Source organism: Camellia sinensis, chromosome 11, assembly GCF_055761805.1.
Source record: "Camellia sinensis isolate YWXY chromosome 11, ASM5576180v1, whole genome shotgun sequence".
NCBI classification, from domain to species: domain Eukaryota; kingdom Viridiplantae; phylum Streptophyta; class Magnoliopsida; order Ericales; family Theaceae; genus Camellia; species Camellia sinensis.
This window is the reverse complement of record NC_138971.1, coordinates 119,621,652-119,637,193: the sequence shown is the minus strand read 5'-3', so window position 1 is coordinate 119,637,193 and position 15,542 is coordinate 119,621,652. Positions and strand designations below refer to the sequence as shown.

Here is a 15,542-nt window from a genome sequence, read left to right as displayed (position 1 = left end):
ATGCGCGGGGCTGTCTCTGTGTCATGGTCGTTATAAACCGAAGCGGAGGAGGCAGAAACTAAGACAGAAAAACTGAGAGAAACCTCTGAAAACTTCTTCATTTTGCTGAGAAAGAGAGGTCGTTTTGCTGAGAGAGATAGTCTGTAACACTCTGTTGCTGTTGCCCAGAAAATGGCTTCGTCGTCCCGTGGGCTGCTCACTCTCTTTCCCGATCTCAACGAGTCCACAGGAGAGAGAACTGGTGCGGTGTCCCGTGAACCTCAACCAAACACCACTGGGTTTGCTCCGTTGAACTTTCCGATGCAGTCGGTGGAGCAAAAAATGGCAGTGCAAACGGATGTGGAGGCTAATCAGTATACTTTGAAGGCATGTGTGGAGTCCATGACGGCGGTCACAAACTTGTCGCACCGGCTGCAGAGTAGGACAAATGAGGTGCAGCAATTAAACTCCCAGCTGGCTCTGCTCCAACGCATGTATAAGGATGCGCGAGCAGAGATAAGCGTGCTAAGGGCAGAAAACAAGGAGCTGAAGCGGAAGGCCACCGTGATGTTCCGATTTGGAGGTCCGCCATATGCTGCAGTGGAGGAGCAGGGAGTAGTGATCGTGCCCAGTGGAGTGGGAAACACGGAGGCAACACCGGCAAGGGCCGCTCAGGACGGGGGCAAAAAGAAGAGACCGGCGGAATAGGCGAAGAAGTGAGGTCGATTGATGGCCGGCTGCAGAAAAGAAAACAAAGCTGTTGTTGTTGTTGGTTTTTTTTTTTTTTGTTGTTTTTTTTTTTTTTTTTTTTTGTGTAAAATTATGATCGGGGTGATCCCTGAGATGAATAAAATATGGGTTGTTGGGCAAATTTGAAACGGTTGTTTGTTTGTTTTTTTTTTTTTTTTTTTTTGGAAGAATAATAAGAATAATAAAAAAAAATAAGAAAAAGGTATTAATGGGAAAGCATGCCCTGGTGGGTGGAATAAAAAAAAAATGGGTGGAATAAGGAATCATAAAGTGCATGTGGGCGGTGGGACAAAAGTGGATGTAAATAGTAAAAGAAAAAGAAATAGAAAGAAAAGAAGCAAAAGGCAGCAAAAGTGGCTGAGATGGAGGAAGCCCCTCATTCTATGCCATGAGAGAGAGAGAGGGAGATCGAGTGATTAAAAATGGTGGTGATTAAAAATAAATAAAGAAGTGGAGAAGTGTGCAAAAGTGGACACGCCCCAGTGGATTCACGGTATTCATGGTCTACCTAGCCCCCTCCTCACTTGTGGCTCATCAGACACACCCCTTTGTGAGAGATGTAGAAGACACTGTGGAGGCGGACGATGGAGGCGGAGATGAGGCAGGCGACGACGCGTTGGCCGGTGGTGGAGGCGAGAGAGATGTCGATGATGATGATGTGGCGGTCAATGTCGATATGGGTTTTTCTCCAGTGTTCGCGGCCGTGGCCGTCTCGGACCATGAGGCTTGAGAATCGGGGGTGTTTGATCATGACGGAGTTGCTGATTTCCGATTTGATTGAATCGATGTTGATGGGGTTTTGACGCCGATGAGGCAATGGATGATTTGGTTCATTTCGGGACGCAAGAAGAGTCGGCCTGCTGGAGTCCGTGGCTCGTCTCTCTCTTCTTTGGGTTTAGCCATTGCACAGAGAGAGAGAGAGAGAGAGTGTTTGGTGTAGGTGACCAAGATGGATGAGAAGAACAAGTTGGGGCAGGGTGGTTGATTATAGTGTTGTGTACAAAGGACTGCTTCAAAATGAGATCTGGAAATTGAGAGAGTGACAGCTTCCTTCTGAAGAGAAAGAGAGCCAGAGCCCTCAGCCCATGTGTGTGTTGTGGTGTCTGTGTGTATGGCAGTGTGTGGATCAATATGTGACGCTTCTGCTAACTCTGAATCAAAACAGCGGGAGAGAAGGTATGTGTAGAGGTCCGGCGGGCGGCCAAGGCGAGATTGCCGCCCGCCGGTGAAGCAGAATGACTAGGTTGTTAACCTAGCTCTGATACCATGTTATGAATTGATGTATTATTATTGACTGATATGTATATATTGATTGTTGTGTATATTGATTTTTTGTATCTGTATATTACAAGTCCTATATATAGAGAGGTTTTGGGAGTAGTAGGTGTAGAGTGGGTGGTGGTAGTAGGTAAAGTGGAGGTGGTAGGTGGAGTGGGTGAGGAGTAGTGGAGGTGTGTAGTGGTAGTGGTAGGTTTTAGTGGTGTAGGAGGTGTACATTAACAAGGGAAAAGGTTAGGCCAGTGATTCTTCAGGAGTGAACACCTGCAATCTCGTTTTCATCCTACAAAAAATAAAGTACTTTTTTTGTTGCTTTTTTTTTTTTTTTTTCTTCCCTATTCGAAACTGGCATTCTAGATTTTCTCTTCAACAATAATATCACAGCTTGCTTATATATCATACCTCCTTTCAGCGTGTATGTATCAGAATTTTGGAATCATCCCTGCCAATAAAAATGGGAAACTTGTCTTGAGGGTGGAAACAGACATGTTGCAGCAGGTGGTGGACCCATGGAAGATTCTAAATTCTGTGATTTTTATCAAACATTTGGGAGTGGTCGGTCTAACCCAAACAAAATAAGGTATCTTTGAATGCAACAATAAAGAACACTCGATTCAATTGTGTTATTACATTTAATTAATATCACTCATATTAACCAGAGGACGGTTAAAGAACTTCCAAGCATCCGTTGGTTTGTTTTGTTAGAATACCTCTAAGGTTTTCATGCTGAACCCGGAAACTAAATCTCCAGAAGCTGAGATGAGATATTTGTCATGGCGGGACAAGGAAAAACAAGCCACGGAGTCTTCAGGTTTAGCAAATCATTTTTCATTTGTTTTCCTGCTTCTGGTTCCCATAACTGGGGGCAATACTTTGTTGTTGCCTGCACCATGCAACAATTCTCACAATAATCAACCCTTTTTTTTTTTTCTATTCTATTATGGAAGATGAATAATTTCAGACTAAAGATGGGAAACCTTTACCTTCATATCATCTTGCTACTTCCAGAGCAGATGGATGCCAATATATGCTAATGCTAAAAAGGCCCGTACCAGAATTAGTGTAAATCAACCTCAGAATCTACATTACTCACGAGAGAAGAGAATCAGAAACAACATTTCTTGTTCGGCCAATATAAAATAAGATTGCAAGCTTGTGTGTATATAGAAATGAGTGGAGTAAGTAAAACCTCAACATCTAACATCATCTAACATAAATTTAAAATTAGCAAGGCATAGAAACTGTAGGAGAGGGTTCAAGAAAGGAGTTGGAAAATTCGAAGATCTTCGAAGATCCTTGAAGAACAATTTCGAATTCTCTAGAATATGATGAGAGGCTTAGATTCTTCAATAATCTCAACTTAGGAACACGACAACAAAGGAGATGATGGAGATAAGAGATTGGGTGAAGAAGAAGGCAAAATGGCTAGAGAATAGAATAATGGCAAGGCTCTCCCATTGATCTCCCACTTTCACTCTCAAGGTCGATAATGGAGAAGGGAAATTAGTTCTTTCCCAAGAGTTAAAAATCTCCAAAATCCATCCCTTGTAAAGCTATGGGTGGGTGCTATTTATAGGCACCTCATGATGTAGGATGGAGCCCATGTGCAAGGCACATGGGGGATATTCTCTCTAACCACCTTGTCCGAGGAGGTGACCTCTCCGAGGAGGTGACTTCTCCGAGGATGAGAAAACCCCGAAGAGGAGATCACTCCCTCGGCGAACCCTTCTTCTTAGCCACACCTAACCAATGATCCCCAATCATCCCAAAGGGTCAGGGGTAGTCCCAGAGGACGTCCTGCCGCAAAATATTGCCGAGTCTCATAGACTCCCCCGAGGTCGTGCCACCTCGACCCGGGTATAGGCTAGTTTAACCGAAGAGTGAATTTATCTCCACTCACCGTCCTCGAGATCGGGTCCTTTGTTCGAACTCCATTACGCCCATAGTTCTGGTGCGTAGATCCCGGAAAGCTCCGAGCCCGCAAGTGTTCTGGGACTCATTAACGGAGCGACTTCTAGATTGCGTCTGAATCCGTTCGAAGCCAAGTGTTTCGGACCTCTAGGTTCGTGGATCCGAACCCTTTCGAGTCCGAGTGCCTCGGATCTCTAGGCTTGCTTAATACCCTTTCGAGTCCGGGCCCGAGCAAGTCTCTAGGTTCGTGGATCCGAACCCTTTCGAGGCTTAGAGCTATTCAGCCCGTTTGACGGCGATAAATCCAAGCCCACCATTCTTGGACTTGCGATAAATTCGGGCCTACTAATCTTGGGCTATTGGGCCTAAATAATTTAGTGGGCTTAAATTAGCTCCTCTTACATTTGCCCCTTGCGTGTATGAGAAATTGTAATTTTCTCGGACATGCATAATTTCACCTCATCAGCCATGCTTCACATCATGTCTTCGAGAATATTTGGCCTTGATAAAATCTATGGATAAAAACTGAGGACTCACTGTAAATTACAGAGAAAATTGACAACTAATATTATTATTATTATTTTTTTTGGAACTTTTTTTTTTTTTTTTTTTTTTTTTTTTTTTTTTGGAAAGAAAATCAAAACTTGAATTGTTTAATGCCCCACCAAACCAACCTGGACATGTAATTCATACAGCAACAACTAAATTGCCAAAGAAAATAATAATAATAATAATTTTTTTTTTATTTTTTTTATTTTTTTATTTTATATATATATATATATATTTTTTTTTTTTTTTTTTTTCGAGAATAAACAAATCAGAAAGCTGACCCCCCTTTTTTTACAATATATAAACATATTGCTTTTTTTTTTAGACATTCTCTCTCCAGAGACTTCAAACCCAAAAAATGATTTTTCCATTGGAAAACAAACAGGTCCTATATCATGATGACCCATGTGATTTCTCTCTCTACAAAAGTGGAAACCCACACTTTTTTTTTTTTTTTTTTTTCTTTTTTAATTGGAAAACCGTGAACTGGGATATGCCATGTATCACACCCCTTTTTTTATTCTATTCAAAGATAAGAATAGCAACCCTAATCAATGTAGCCTCTCTTTTCTTTATTTTTTTGTTTTGTTGCACAGCGGCGCCTCTATCTCTAGATCGAGAGACCAACCCAGCACTTCTTTTTTTTTTTTTTTTTTTTTTCTTTAACAAATCAGAGGCTAATGTTGTGCGCTCCTTCAACAAACCAGAGGCTCTATTTACCATCGGTGCTTTACTTCAATTTAATGATGCAGTCCCTCAGAGATCCAGGCCCACCGTAGCTCTGTTCTGCAATGACAGAGGCCGACACCAACTCCTTGCATACACGGCATCTCTTTTATTTATTTATTTTCTTTTCTGTGCTTCATCTTCCTTAAGAAAATAATAATCTAAACTTCACTTCCTCTTTTTGCAGCAGAGTTTCGTTTTGCCTCTACAACAACAACGGGCTATCCTTGCTTGCACACCATTTGCTGCCGCAACTCCGGGTGCGCAACCGCCATGTCCTGCGCCTTCGACCTTCGCCGTACTTCTGTCCGCTGGTTGCAACAGTTCCGATTACAGCCGATGTAGTGACTCAAACCATGGCAAGCTCGTATCAATGCCAGCTCCACTCATCGTCGATGTCCCATTTCAGCCATGTTTTTTTTTAGAGCTCCGAACACACAGATCTCGGTCCTACTTTCACATCTACTGAAGTCCACCACCATTGGTTCTAACCGTGATTAATCAATGCCGACCACGTCGCCGACTCAACGCGGCGTCGGTTTGCCTAGCTTCCTTCCTCATCTACTGCTTCGTGCGCCATTCTCGGCCTACACCGCTTGTGATTGATAACCCGTCTCCTCACTATGCTGCCCCTAAATCTGTGAGTTAAGCACTTGTTGAAAACCCATTTTTGAACCCCTCATTTTGATGGGTTTTGGTCTTGATTCAACAAAGTTCATTCTCTTCATTGCTTTGGATTTGTGAGTGTATGCTTGAAATTTGATTTGGGCTTTTGAGATTTGTGGGCATTGTTGTATACCAATTTTGAACTTGAGATAACGGAAGCTTCTATTGAATCTTGATTTGCATAAGAAATGTAGTCTTGAAATTCATGTTGACAAATCTAACGTAAATAGAATATTTGATGCTTGCCTTGAAATATTGATGTCAATGGTGGAGATGTGATAGGAATGATGTCACGCTTGATACCTTGCGCCAAGACCGAACCAACCTACCATCGGCCTCTCTTTGCTGAAACTCTTCCTCCGGCTTCGGCGGTCCAATGTAAACCACACACGTCGCCCGTTCAACGCGTCGTGTGTGATCTTGCCTAACGCTGTTCAGCTCGTCGTTGGTGTGCCCTCCTGGCTTAGCAACATTTTTCAAAGCTCCGAATACATAGATCTTGGCCTTGCTTTACACTCACTGGTTCCAGCTCCAATTACTGTTGACTTCGACGGTTCCAACGCACACCACACACGTTCGCCCTCTCAACGCAACGTGTGTGGTTGCTGACTTTTCTGTGGTACCAGTGTTGCTTCCGGCTTGAACTTGTCCGACGCCCACCACGCACGTTCGCCCACTCAACGCAATGTGTGTGGTCCTGCCAAGCCTAGCCCAGTCTTGTTGATTACAGTCTGTAAAACCTCTCTGATTTTAACTTGAATTTTCAACATCGGCTTCGGACTTCACCCCTCTAACAGTCCCAAATTTGTGAGTATGAAATTCGGCTCCCTCTTCCTCTTGTTGAATAATAAAGATGATATATTGTTGTTTGTTTAACTTGTGGATGCTTGGGAAATACATAGCTGATGCCAAAATTTTGTGTGACCGTTGTAGTTTTACGTTGGCTAGAGAGGAACCAGCCCGGAGAGACAAAAACTTGATAGTTGCATTTTCATGAACTTGCTCAGAGTAATAAAATTGTTGTAGCTTAAATAGATAATTATTATTTGTTGATGTTGCCCCATTCTGATAATGCCTGAATCATGATCTGAAATTGATATTGTTTGTCTCATTTGTTGGCTTTACTATTTCAGACAAATAAATTCTTGATTGAAATCCATGTCCTCGGGGCCCTTGGAACCCACACTAATGAGAGTAAGGGCTGTTCCTCGGAAGTCCGAACAAAAGCAAGACTGTCCCTCGGGCGTCCGAAGGTAGCACACACCCTACTTTGGCAAGAAAGATTCCTCTGGAAGATAACCGAGTCTACCAAGCTTCTACCAACAGAAGTAAAGACTGTCTCTCAGAAGTCCGAGCAGAAACAAGGCTGTCCCTCGGAAGTCCGAGCAGAAACAAGGCTGTCCCTCGGGAGTCCGAGTGGATGCGCACTTCTACTTCGGCAGCTAATGGAAGCAAAGGCTATCCCTCGGGAGTTCGAGCAGGAGACAAGGCTCTCCCTCAGAAGTCTAAACAGAAACAAGGCTATCCCTCGGAAGTCCGAGTGGATGCGCACTTCTATTTCGGTAGCTAATGGAAGCAAAGGCTATCCCTCGGGAGTTCGAGTAAGAGTCCACTCTACTTTGAAATTCTTGATTGAAATCCATGTCCTCGGGGCCCTTGGAACCCACACTAATGAGAGTAAGGGCTGTTCCTCGGAAGTCCGAACAAAAGCAAGACTGTCCCTCGGGCGTCCGAAGGTAGCACACACCCTACTTTGGCAAGAAAGATTCCTCTGGAAGATAACCGAGTCTACCAAGCTTCTACCAACAGAAGTAAAGACTGTCTCTCAGAAGTCCGAGCAGAAACAAGGCTGTCCCTCGGAAGTCCGAGCAGAAACAAGGCTGTCCCTCGGGAGTCCGAGTGGATGCGCACTTCTACTTCGGCAGCTAATGGAAGCAAAGGCTATCCCTCGGGAGTTCGAGCAGGAGACAAGGCTCTCCCTCAGAAGTCTAAACAGAAACAAGGCTATCCCTCGGAAGTCCGAGTGGATGCGCACTTCTATTTCGGTAGCTAATGGAAGCAAAGGCTATCCCTCGGGAGTTCGAGTAAGAGTCCACTCTACTTTGAAAAGAAAGATCCTCAGAGCTCGTATTGATGAAATCAAGAGCTGTTCTTCAGACCCGCACTAATGAGAGCAAGAATTGTCCCTCGGAAGGCTCTCCTTCAGAAGTCCGAGCAGAGACAAGTCTATCTCTCGGAAGTCCGAGTGGAAGTATACTTCTATTATGTCAAGAAAACTTCCTTCAGGTTGGTAACTGAGTCTACTATTTCTTTTTCTTCTTTGAGGGGCAACAAAAAATTGAAAACTGTTTCAAGCAACATAACACCATGAAGATATACAATGTAGAGAAAATAACTTCTAATGGAGATACATAATATGGAGGAAATAAATTTCTTCATGACATAAGAAAGATAGAACTTCTTGGACAATGTAGTAAATGCAAACTGTAAATGTCATAGATAGACTTCTTCTACGGAATGTTGAAATTTGCCCCTAGAGTTGCAAGATCATTTGGAAAGCTTTCACCAGCTGCTCGGGTTGTGGCCATCATGCACCATCATAAATAGTACACCATCTTGCCTCCTTCTCGAACTTTCATCACCTTCCGAGGAATAGGCGGACTTTCTGGTCTAGACATTGCCCGCTTACTTGACTCTGCCATCAGCTCCTTGTCATCTTTGATATCCTCCCAACGAGGAATTTTGACCCCTCGAGGCTTAGAGGTGGTGGGAACTTCTTCGACAGCCAGTTCGGTGAAGTAGATGGCATCAGAATAATGAGCTTCATGGATCTCGAAAGGCCTTTCTGTAGCCTGAATTGTCACCGTCTTCTTTCCCCATTTTGCCTTAACACACTGATGATAACTCGATGGTACAGCCCCATATCTATGCATCCAGGTCCTCCCTAGAATGATGTGATAATTTGTCTCAGAATCGATAATATGGAACTTGGTGGCCGAGCGAATCTCTCCAACGGCTAAATCAACTGTTACGCATCCGATAGTAACTCTCCTTTCTCCACCGAAGCCAGTGATGACTATCGGCTGCTTCACAATGCGTTCTTCAGAGATTCCGGCCTTTTCTAGAGTAGCGCGAGTCATAATGTTGATAGAGGCTCCACTATCTAGAAAGGCCCTTTTGAACTCAACCCCGTTAATAAAAGCAGTCACATAAAGCGGGCGATTGTGAGAAAAAAGATACTTCCGATCAACCTCGGAGAAAGTAATGGCACTAGACTGCTCTTTTGCCTTCCTCGGGATAGATCCCTCAGTCGACATGCATCCCTCATGGTGTGCCTCGGCTATATTAATGATAGACTTGGTGATTTCTGTTCTTGCCTCCTTGGAAAGTCCAAGCTGGTCAAAGAACTGCTTGAACTTTACACAGTCTTGCAAGGTTTTGGCATAGTGATCCGGATCTTTTTCCACTCTTGGAGGCTCGTAGTTAACCATCTCCTCGGTCTCTTCAAAATAAGATGCCACATAAACATGGTATCCTCCTCTTTCGTAGTACTCTTCTCCTCCTTCTGGATCAAAGGGATCTTCGCCATGAGTCATAAATGTTCTGCCCTCTGGATCGAGAGCACTTCCATAGTAAACTTGCTCACCCTCTGGCTCGAGGATGTCGTCCAGATAACAATCATCGTCATCAAGATTGGCGATAGCCTCGATCATCGGGCCTTCATAAGCTATCATAGCAACATTCTTGCCCTTGTCTCGGTGTTGAGGATATGGTTGTTCTCGGATGTCTTGAGTCCCTTGCTTTTTGAACCTCAACTCGTCTGCCTCGACTTTATCTCTGAAGATTTTCCTGAGAGTCCAACACTTCTCTGTCGGATGTTTCAATGTACGATGGTAGACACAGAATTCAGGGCTCTCACGGTCCTTTTTTGATGGCATTTCTTCAACATAAGGCAATTTTAGCTCTCCGTCAGCCACCCATTCCTTAACTAGAGCTTTCACTTCCTCGATTCCACATGGATAAGAAACATTCCCCTTTTCACCATTATATTGCTTTCTCTTCTGGCCTCTATGACCTCCTCCTTGTGAATTTCGGGTATCTGGGGCAGAGGCAGCAGCAACAATAGGTCCACGAGACGATTTGAAACTGGTCTTGTAACTGGCCTTAAATCCGGACTCCTGGGCCTGAGGAATGCTAATGTTCCGAGCTGCTTCCATTAATGCCGAGAAGGTGGGTAGCTTGTGATTAACTAGAAACATTTTGTACCTGCTCAATGCCCCTTCTAGACAGATTTGAACCAGATAACTCTCCTCAACTGCTTCATAACAATCTACGGCCTTGTCCTGAAACCTTTTGACGTAGTCAAGGATGTCTTCACTTTCTTGTTGCTTCTCTTTACACAATGTAAGTGTGGTCACCTTCTCTGCCACTTGAAAGAACTTGGAGTGGAATTTGTTAACCATTTCCTCCCAACTTCGGACAGAGTTTGGGGCCAAATTAACATACCAACTATATGCTCGGTCGGTGAGGGACTTAGAGAATTCTCTCAGTCGGAGGACGTGGTTTGAACCATGAATACCCAGAGTCTCGATGAATCGCACAACATGTTCTCGGGCATTTCCTTGTTTGCCGTCGAACTTGATGAACTTCGGCACTGTATACCCCTCAGGGTATGGATAGCTCAGCATCTCAATGGGGTAAGGCGGCTTGACGTCTGGATCAGGCAAAGAGGGTAAGGTCCTCTTGCCCCGTTCGAGATCGAACATGGCCTGCACATCGGCGAGAGTGAGAAACTGTTGAGGGAGAGAGTTTGATGGTGGTATTCCCGGGACTTGGCTTATGTACCCGAAGACTGAGCTAGGGGCGTCTTGGCCATTCTGGTGCTGCGAATTCATCATTGGTGAGGACATTTGACGATACTGGCCATCAGCGCCTATAGACAAGCCAGTTGGTGATGGGATATTGAATTGAGGCCCGTAAAGTCCACCGTACGGCGCCGCTATACCGGGTTGTGCTTGCAGATTTGTTGTCGGCACCAAAGGAGGCCCGCTTGGTGCTTGGGTAACATTTACTGGTGGCGTGACAAGATTAGGTACGGGCAGAGCTCCCTTTTGCGCCATCACGCTCCTTATGTTTTCCTGGACACCAACAGTCACCGGAGCACCATTCATTACACTAGAAACTCCCCTAGTCACCATTGGATCTTGGCTTGGCACGCCATGGAGCCCGGGCATGGGCAAACTGCCGCCGCCTACTGTGGTTTGAGCATGTGTTACTGTGGCCGTGTTGCCATGAGCCATAGGCTGATTGGGGCTTACTTCTCCTTGGATTTGATTTTGCGCTCCGGCGGGAATAACTCCACCACCAGTTTGATTTCCGTTTGGCGCCGGTGCAAAGTTAGAACTCATCACCAACATGGTGTGAGTGAGATTCTGAAGAGTGGTAAGAATCTCCTGCTGAGTATTTTGAAGTCCTTGAATGGCTTCAAGCAAAAGTGGTTGATCTGGAGCCGTGGTTCTGTCATCACCACCATTAGAGGATCCTTGTTGGTGAACTTCATCTTCTCCCGCCATCCTTGTTGGAGTTGTGTGGATTCCAGATCTCGTTGAGACCATTAACCAATCCGCCTCCCCAGTGGAGTCGCCAAAATGTAGGAGAGGGTTCAAGAAAGGAGTTGGAAAATTCGAAGATCTTCGAAGATCCTTGAAGAACAATTTCGAATTCTCTAGAATATGATGAGAGGCTTAGATTCTTCAATAATCTCAACTTAGGAACACGACAACAAAGGAGATGATGGAGATAAGAGATTGGGTGAAGAAGAAGGCAAAATGGCTAGAGAATAGAATAATGGCAAGGCTCTCCCATTGATCTCCCACTTTCACTCTCAAGGTCGATAATGGAGAAGGGAAATTAGTTCTTTCCCAAGAGTTAAAAATCTCCAAAATCCATCCCTTGTAAAGCTATGGGTGGGTGCTATTTATAGGCACCTCATGATGTAGGATGGAGCCCATGTGCAAGGCACATGGGGGATATTCTCTCTAACCACCTTGTCCGAGGAGGTGACCTCTCCGAGGAGGTGACTTCTCCGAGGATGAGAAAACCCCGAAGAGGAGATCACTCCCTCGGCGAACCCTTCTTCTTAGCCACACCTAACCAATGATCCCCAATCATCCCAAAGGGTCAGGGGTAGTCCCAGAGGACGTCCTGCCGCAAAATATTGCCGAGTCTCATAGACTCCCCCGAGGTCGTGCCACCTCGACCCGGGTATAGGCTAGTTTAACCGAAGAGTGAATTTATCTCCACTCACCGTCCTCGAGATCGGGTCCTTTGTTCGAACTCCATTACGCCCATAGTTCTGGTGCGTAGATCCCGGAAAGCTCCGAGCCCGCAAGTGTTCTGGGACTCATTAACGGAGCGACTTCTAGATTGCGTCTGAATCCGTTCGAAGCCAAGTGTTTCGGACCTCTAGGTTCGTGGATCCGAACCCTTTCGAGTCCGAGTGCCTCGGATCTCTAGGCTTGCTTAATACCCTTTCGAGTCCGGGCCCGAGCAAGTCTCTAGGTTCGTGGATCCGAACCCTTTCGAGGCTTAGAGCTATTCAGCCCGTTTGACGGCGATAAATCCAAGCCCACCATTCTTGGACTTGCGATAAATTCGGGCCTACTAATCTTGGGCTATTGGGCCTAAATAATTTAGTGGGCTTAAATTAGCTCCTCTTACAGAAACCAAATTCCCTTATTTTCGTAGTTCTGTTTTTGTCATTCCTACGTGAGGTTCTCTAATTTCAGTTGTTATTTCCTTGCATATTTGTATTGCCGTTGTACATTATAGCATGGGATGAAGACACCTGATTGATGTTCATTTCAAACTGGTCTTCAAGATTTACCTCACTTTGTTCAATAATTTTTACTTAAGGAGCTTGAAGCATCAAGAATGTATAACCTCAAATATGAAGAATAAGTACATGAAAAATAAGAACAAATGAAGTCATATACTGGGAGTGTGAATGTTTCCAAATGATCAATGATTTCCATGGACAGAATTTGAAGAGACCCTGTCCACTTATTTGTTTGACTAGGAGTTGGCAACATCCTCTACAAAATATCCGAATACTTCTTGTTGGCAACAATTTATTTTGAAAATTATATGTACTGTTGACAAAATCTGATCCGATCAAAGTAGCTATTGATATCAGATCAATGTGATTTTTGACAGAGATAAAGTACTCGACGAACTCTACACATTGAACAGTTCGGATAATTGAAACAGGACTCGTGGGGGGCCTCTTGTTAGAATATGAGATTGTGCCGTTTGCAGTTAATAGATTCAGAATCAATCCAATCAAGAACATCACAAGCCTTAGTTGGCCTGAAATGTTGAGACTGAGATGCAACTCTTTCCAGTTGATTGTTTCTGCATTTTATAAATCCGCTTTCCAAATCATTTTGTATATCACTAAACCTTTTTTCAATGAAAGGAATATTACCCTTGGCTAAGGAAATTCCATAACTTTGACTTCTCTAATTCAGGGGTATGCAGCTTCTATTTGATAGTGTCATTACTTTGAAAGATGATCTTGAGCTGGCTTATCAATTTCTTTCTTGTGTTCTCTACAGTAGTACCATTACAAGCATAACTAAGACAATATCATTCAGTCATAATAAAGGCAATCAAAGTAACAGGATAATTAAAATGGTATTTTTTTAGCTCAAACCTGAAATCAGTATTTGCCAGCAAAGACCATTTTGCTGAGCTCTTGTTCATAACAATCAAATTAGGCAAAAAATTTCAGTTGGTTTATGAGAATTTCTCCAGCCTTGTGAATATCTTGCCTAAGCAATTGTTAACAAAATTTCAGCAAACAAGATTTTGAGAAGAAGAAATGGCATACAAAGAGAGAAAATACTGCAATAGAAATCCTGAAATTACAAACTCACTTATCAAATGCCTCAAAAAACTTCTGCTTCTGCATTTCAAAGAAGATTTTCTTAGAATCATCACCGTCTTCCCATTTGCAGAATAAAGAAAGGTATCCCTTAGCATCATCCCAATTCCCATTAAACACCTTTACCTCAAAATGGTTGATGTCAAAGATGATACGTGACTGAAACTCAAGCCTAGAGAGAGAGAGAGAGAAGAAGAAGAAGAAGAAGAAGAAGCACTAATGATTTGAAACAACAAAGAAAACAAGAAGAAAATTGAAAAATGAAAAGGATGCAATCGTTTGGAGTGCTTACATGTGACGGATTATACTGAAGTTTTCCTCTTGAAGGACCTGCATGATCTATTAAAAGTCATCATCATTGACTCTTCTAGAATTATCCAAGCCATCAACTACACATGTTGAATAAACTAAAAGACTCCGGAAAGATCTAGAGGACTCTAGAAAGGTCTAAAGAAATTCGAAAGAGTTTAGAACATCGTAGAAGGTTTCAGAACATTGGAGTAGCTTGGAGAAATCTAAAAGGTTCCAGAAGGTTCTAAAATATTTTAGAGAAGTATAAAAGTTCTACTATATGCTAGAATAGTTTAGATAGTTCTAGAATATAGTGAAAGTGTGAATGTATGCTAGAATATTCTAGTAGCTTAATAATAGACATTGGATCAAAATGATCCTAGCCATCCATTGAGGAGATGGATTACTATATAAAAGAAAGCAACCTCATTTGGAAACACAACAGCAAGAAGTGAAGTCAAAGTGCTCAAGTGAGTGATTCCAATTGAGGTGTCCTTGATAGTTTCCTTTGTGTACTTAAATGTATTTTTTTACTTAATAAAGATTTGTTTTTGTGAAATTTGTTGTGTTCCAACTCAACATGACGCATCAAGAATGTGTAACGTTCTTGCATCAAGAATAAATAACCTAAAAACTACTGGGCATCGCTTTTACATCGAAAATAAGAGCCAATAAAGTCATACCGTGCATGTTTCCAAATGATTCACGATTTCTATGCACCGAATTTCATCATGACTAATTTCCATTTTTCCAAAGCGCTCTGTCCACACTTATTTATTTGACCAGGAGCTGGCAACATCATCTACAGGATGTCTAGATACAAATGTACCAAAATTTGATAGCCATTGTTGGCTACATATTTTGTAAAAGCCAGTTACAGTTCGACACGTGGCATAGTAAGGGTAATAAAGGAAGGTTATTCAAGCCTTTAATCCTGATCGTACACGTGGCAATAAATATTGGTCCTCACATGATCTGAGTAACACTAGATCAAATAACGGGATGCAAGATGACGTGTCTTCAACGGTTACTCATATTCAAATCCAAGTACAAGAGGGAAGCTCAACTGCCAGTAATGGCGTAATGGAGCTACTTGTAAGGAAGCATGATCAGCGATCATGGAGGAGCAGTTCGACGGTTCGAAGTGCAGTTCGAAGGTCATCACTGACGAGTATAAATAGCAGGGCAGCCCCCAGAAAGAAGAAGGAGCTCAGATCATACAAATCAGTCATTTACTTCATATATTTTCTTTTCCAGTCTTTACATTTCCAGTCTTTAAATACCTGTTCTTTAAATACCTGCACTTTAAATACCCGCACTGCACTTCGATTCATAGGAGTAGCTTCAAGTAGATTCAAGTAGATTGCTGTTGTAAACCTCTCCGAAGCTGAGTTCGGACCATTGTAAGTGTTCATTTTTATGAAATACTTCAATTGTTCTTCATATT

At 43.1% G+C, this 15,542-nt stretch overlaps 2 long non-coding RNA genes across 4 annotated transcripts; one reads left to right on the top strand and one right to left on the bottom strand.

Annotated features, from left to right (window-relative positions):
- Window positions 1-2,561: 2,561 nt before the first annotated feature.
- Window positions 2,562-14,363, bottom strand: LOC114309141 (uncharacterized). Of its 2 annotated transcripts, XR_014344408.1 has the most exons (5): window positions 14,097-14,363; window positions 13,797-13,976; window positions 13,346-13,691; window positions 2,991-3,087; window positions 2,562-2,890 (listed from the first exon to the last, which is right to left on the bottom strand). It is a non-coding gene; the product is annotated as an uncharacterized LOC114309141 (long non-coding RNA). The 2 variants fall into 2 exon arrangements; XR_014344407.1 differs by having other exon boundaries at window positions 13,346-13,976.
- Window positions 3,249-6,898, top strand: LOC145802104 (uncharacterized). Of its 2 annotated transcripts, XR_014344406.1 has the most exons (3): window positions 3,249-5,293; window positions 5,384-6,666; window positions 6,793-6,898. It is a non-coding gene; the product is annotated as an uncharacterized LOC145802104 (long non-coding RNA). The 2 variants fall into 2 exon arrangements; XR_014344405.1 differs by having other exon boundaries at window positions 5,384-6,898.
- Window positions 14,364-15,542: the final 1,179 nt, after the last annotated feature.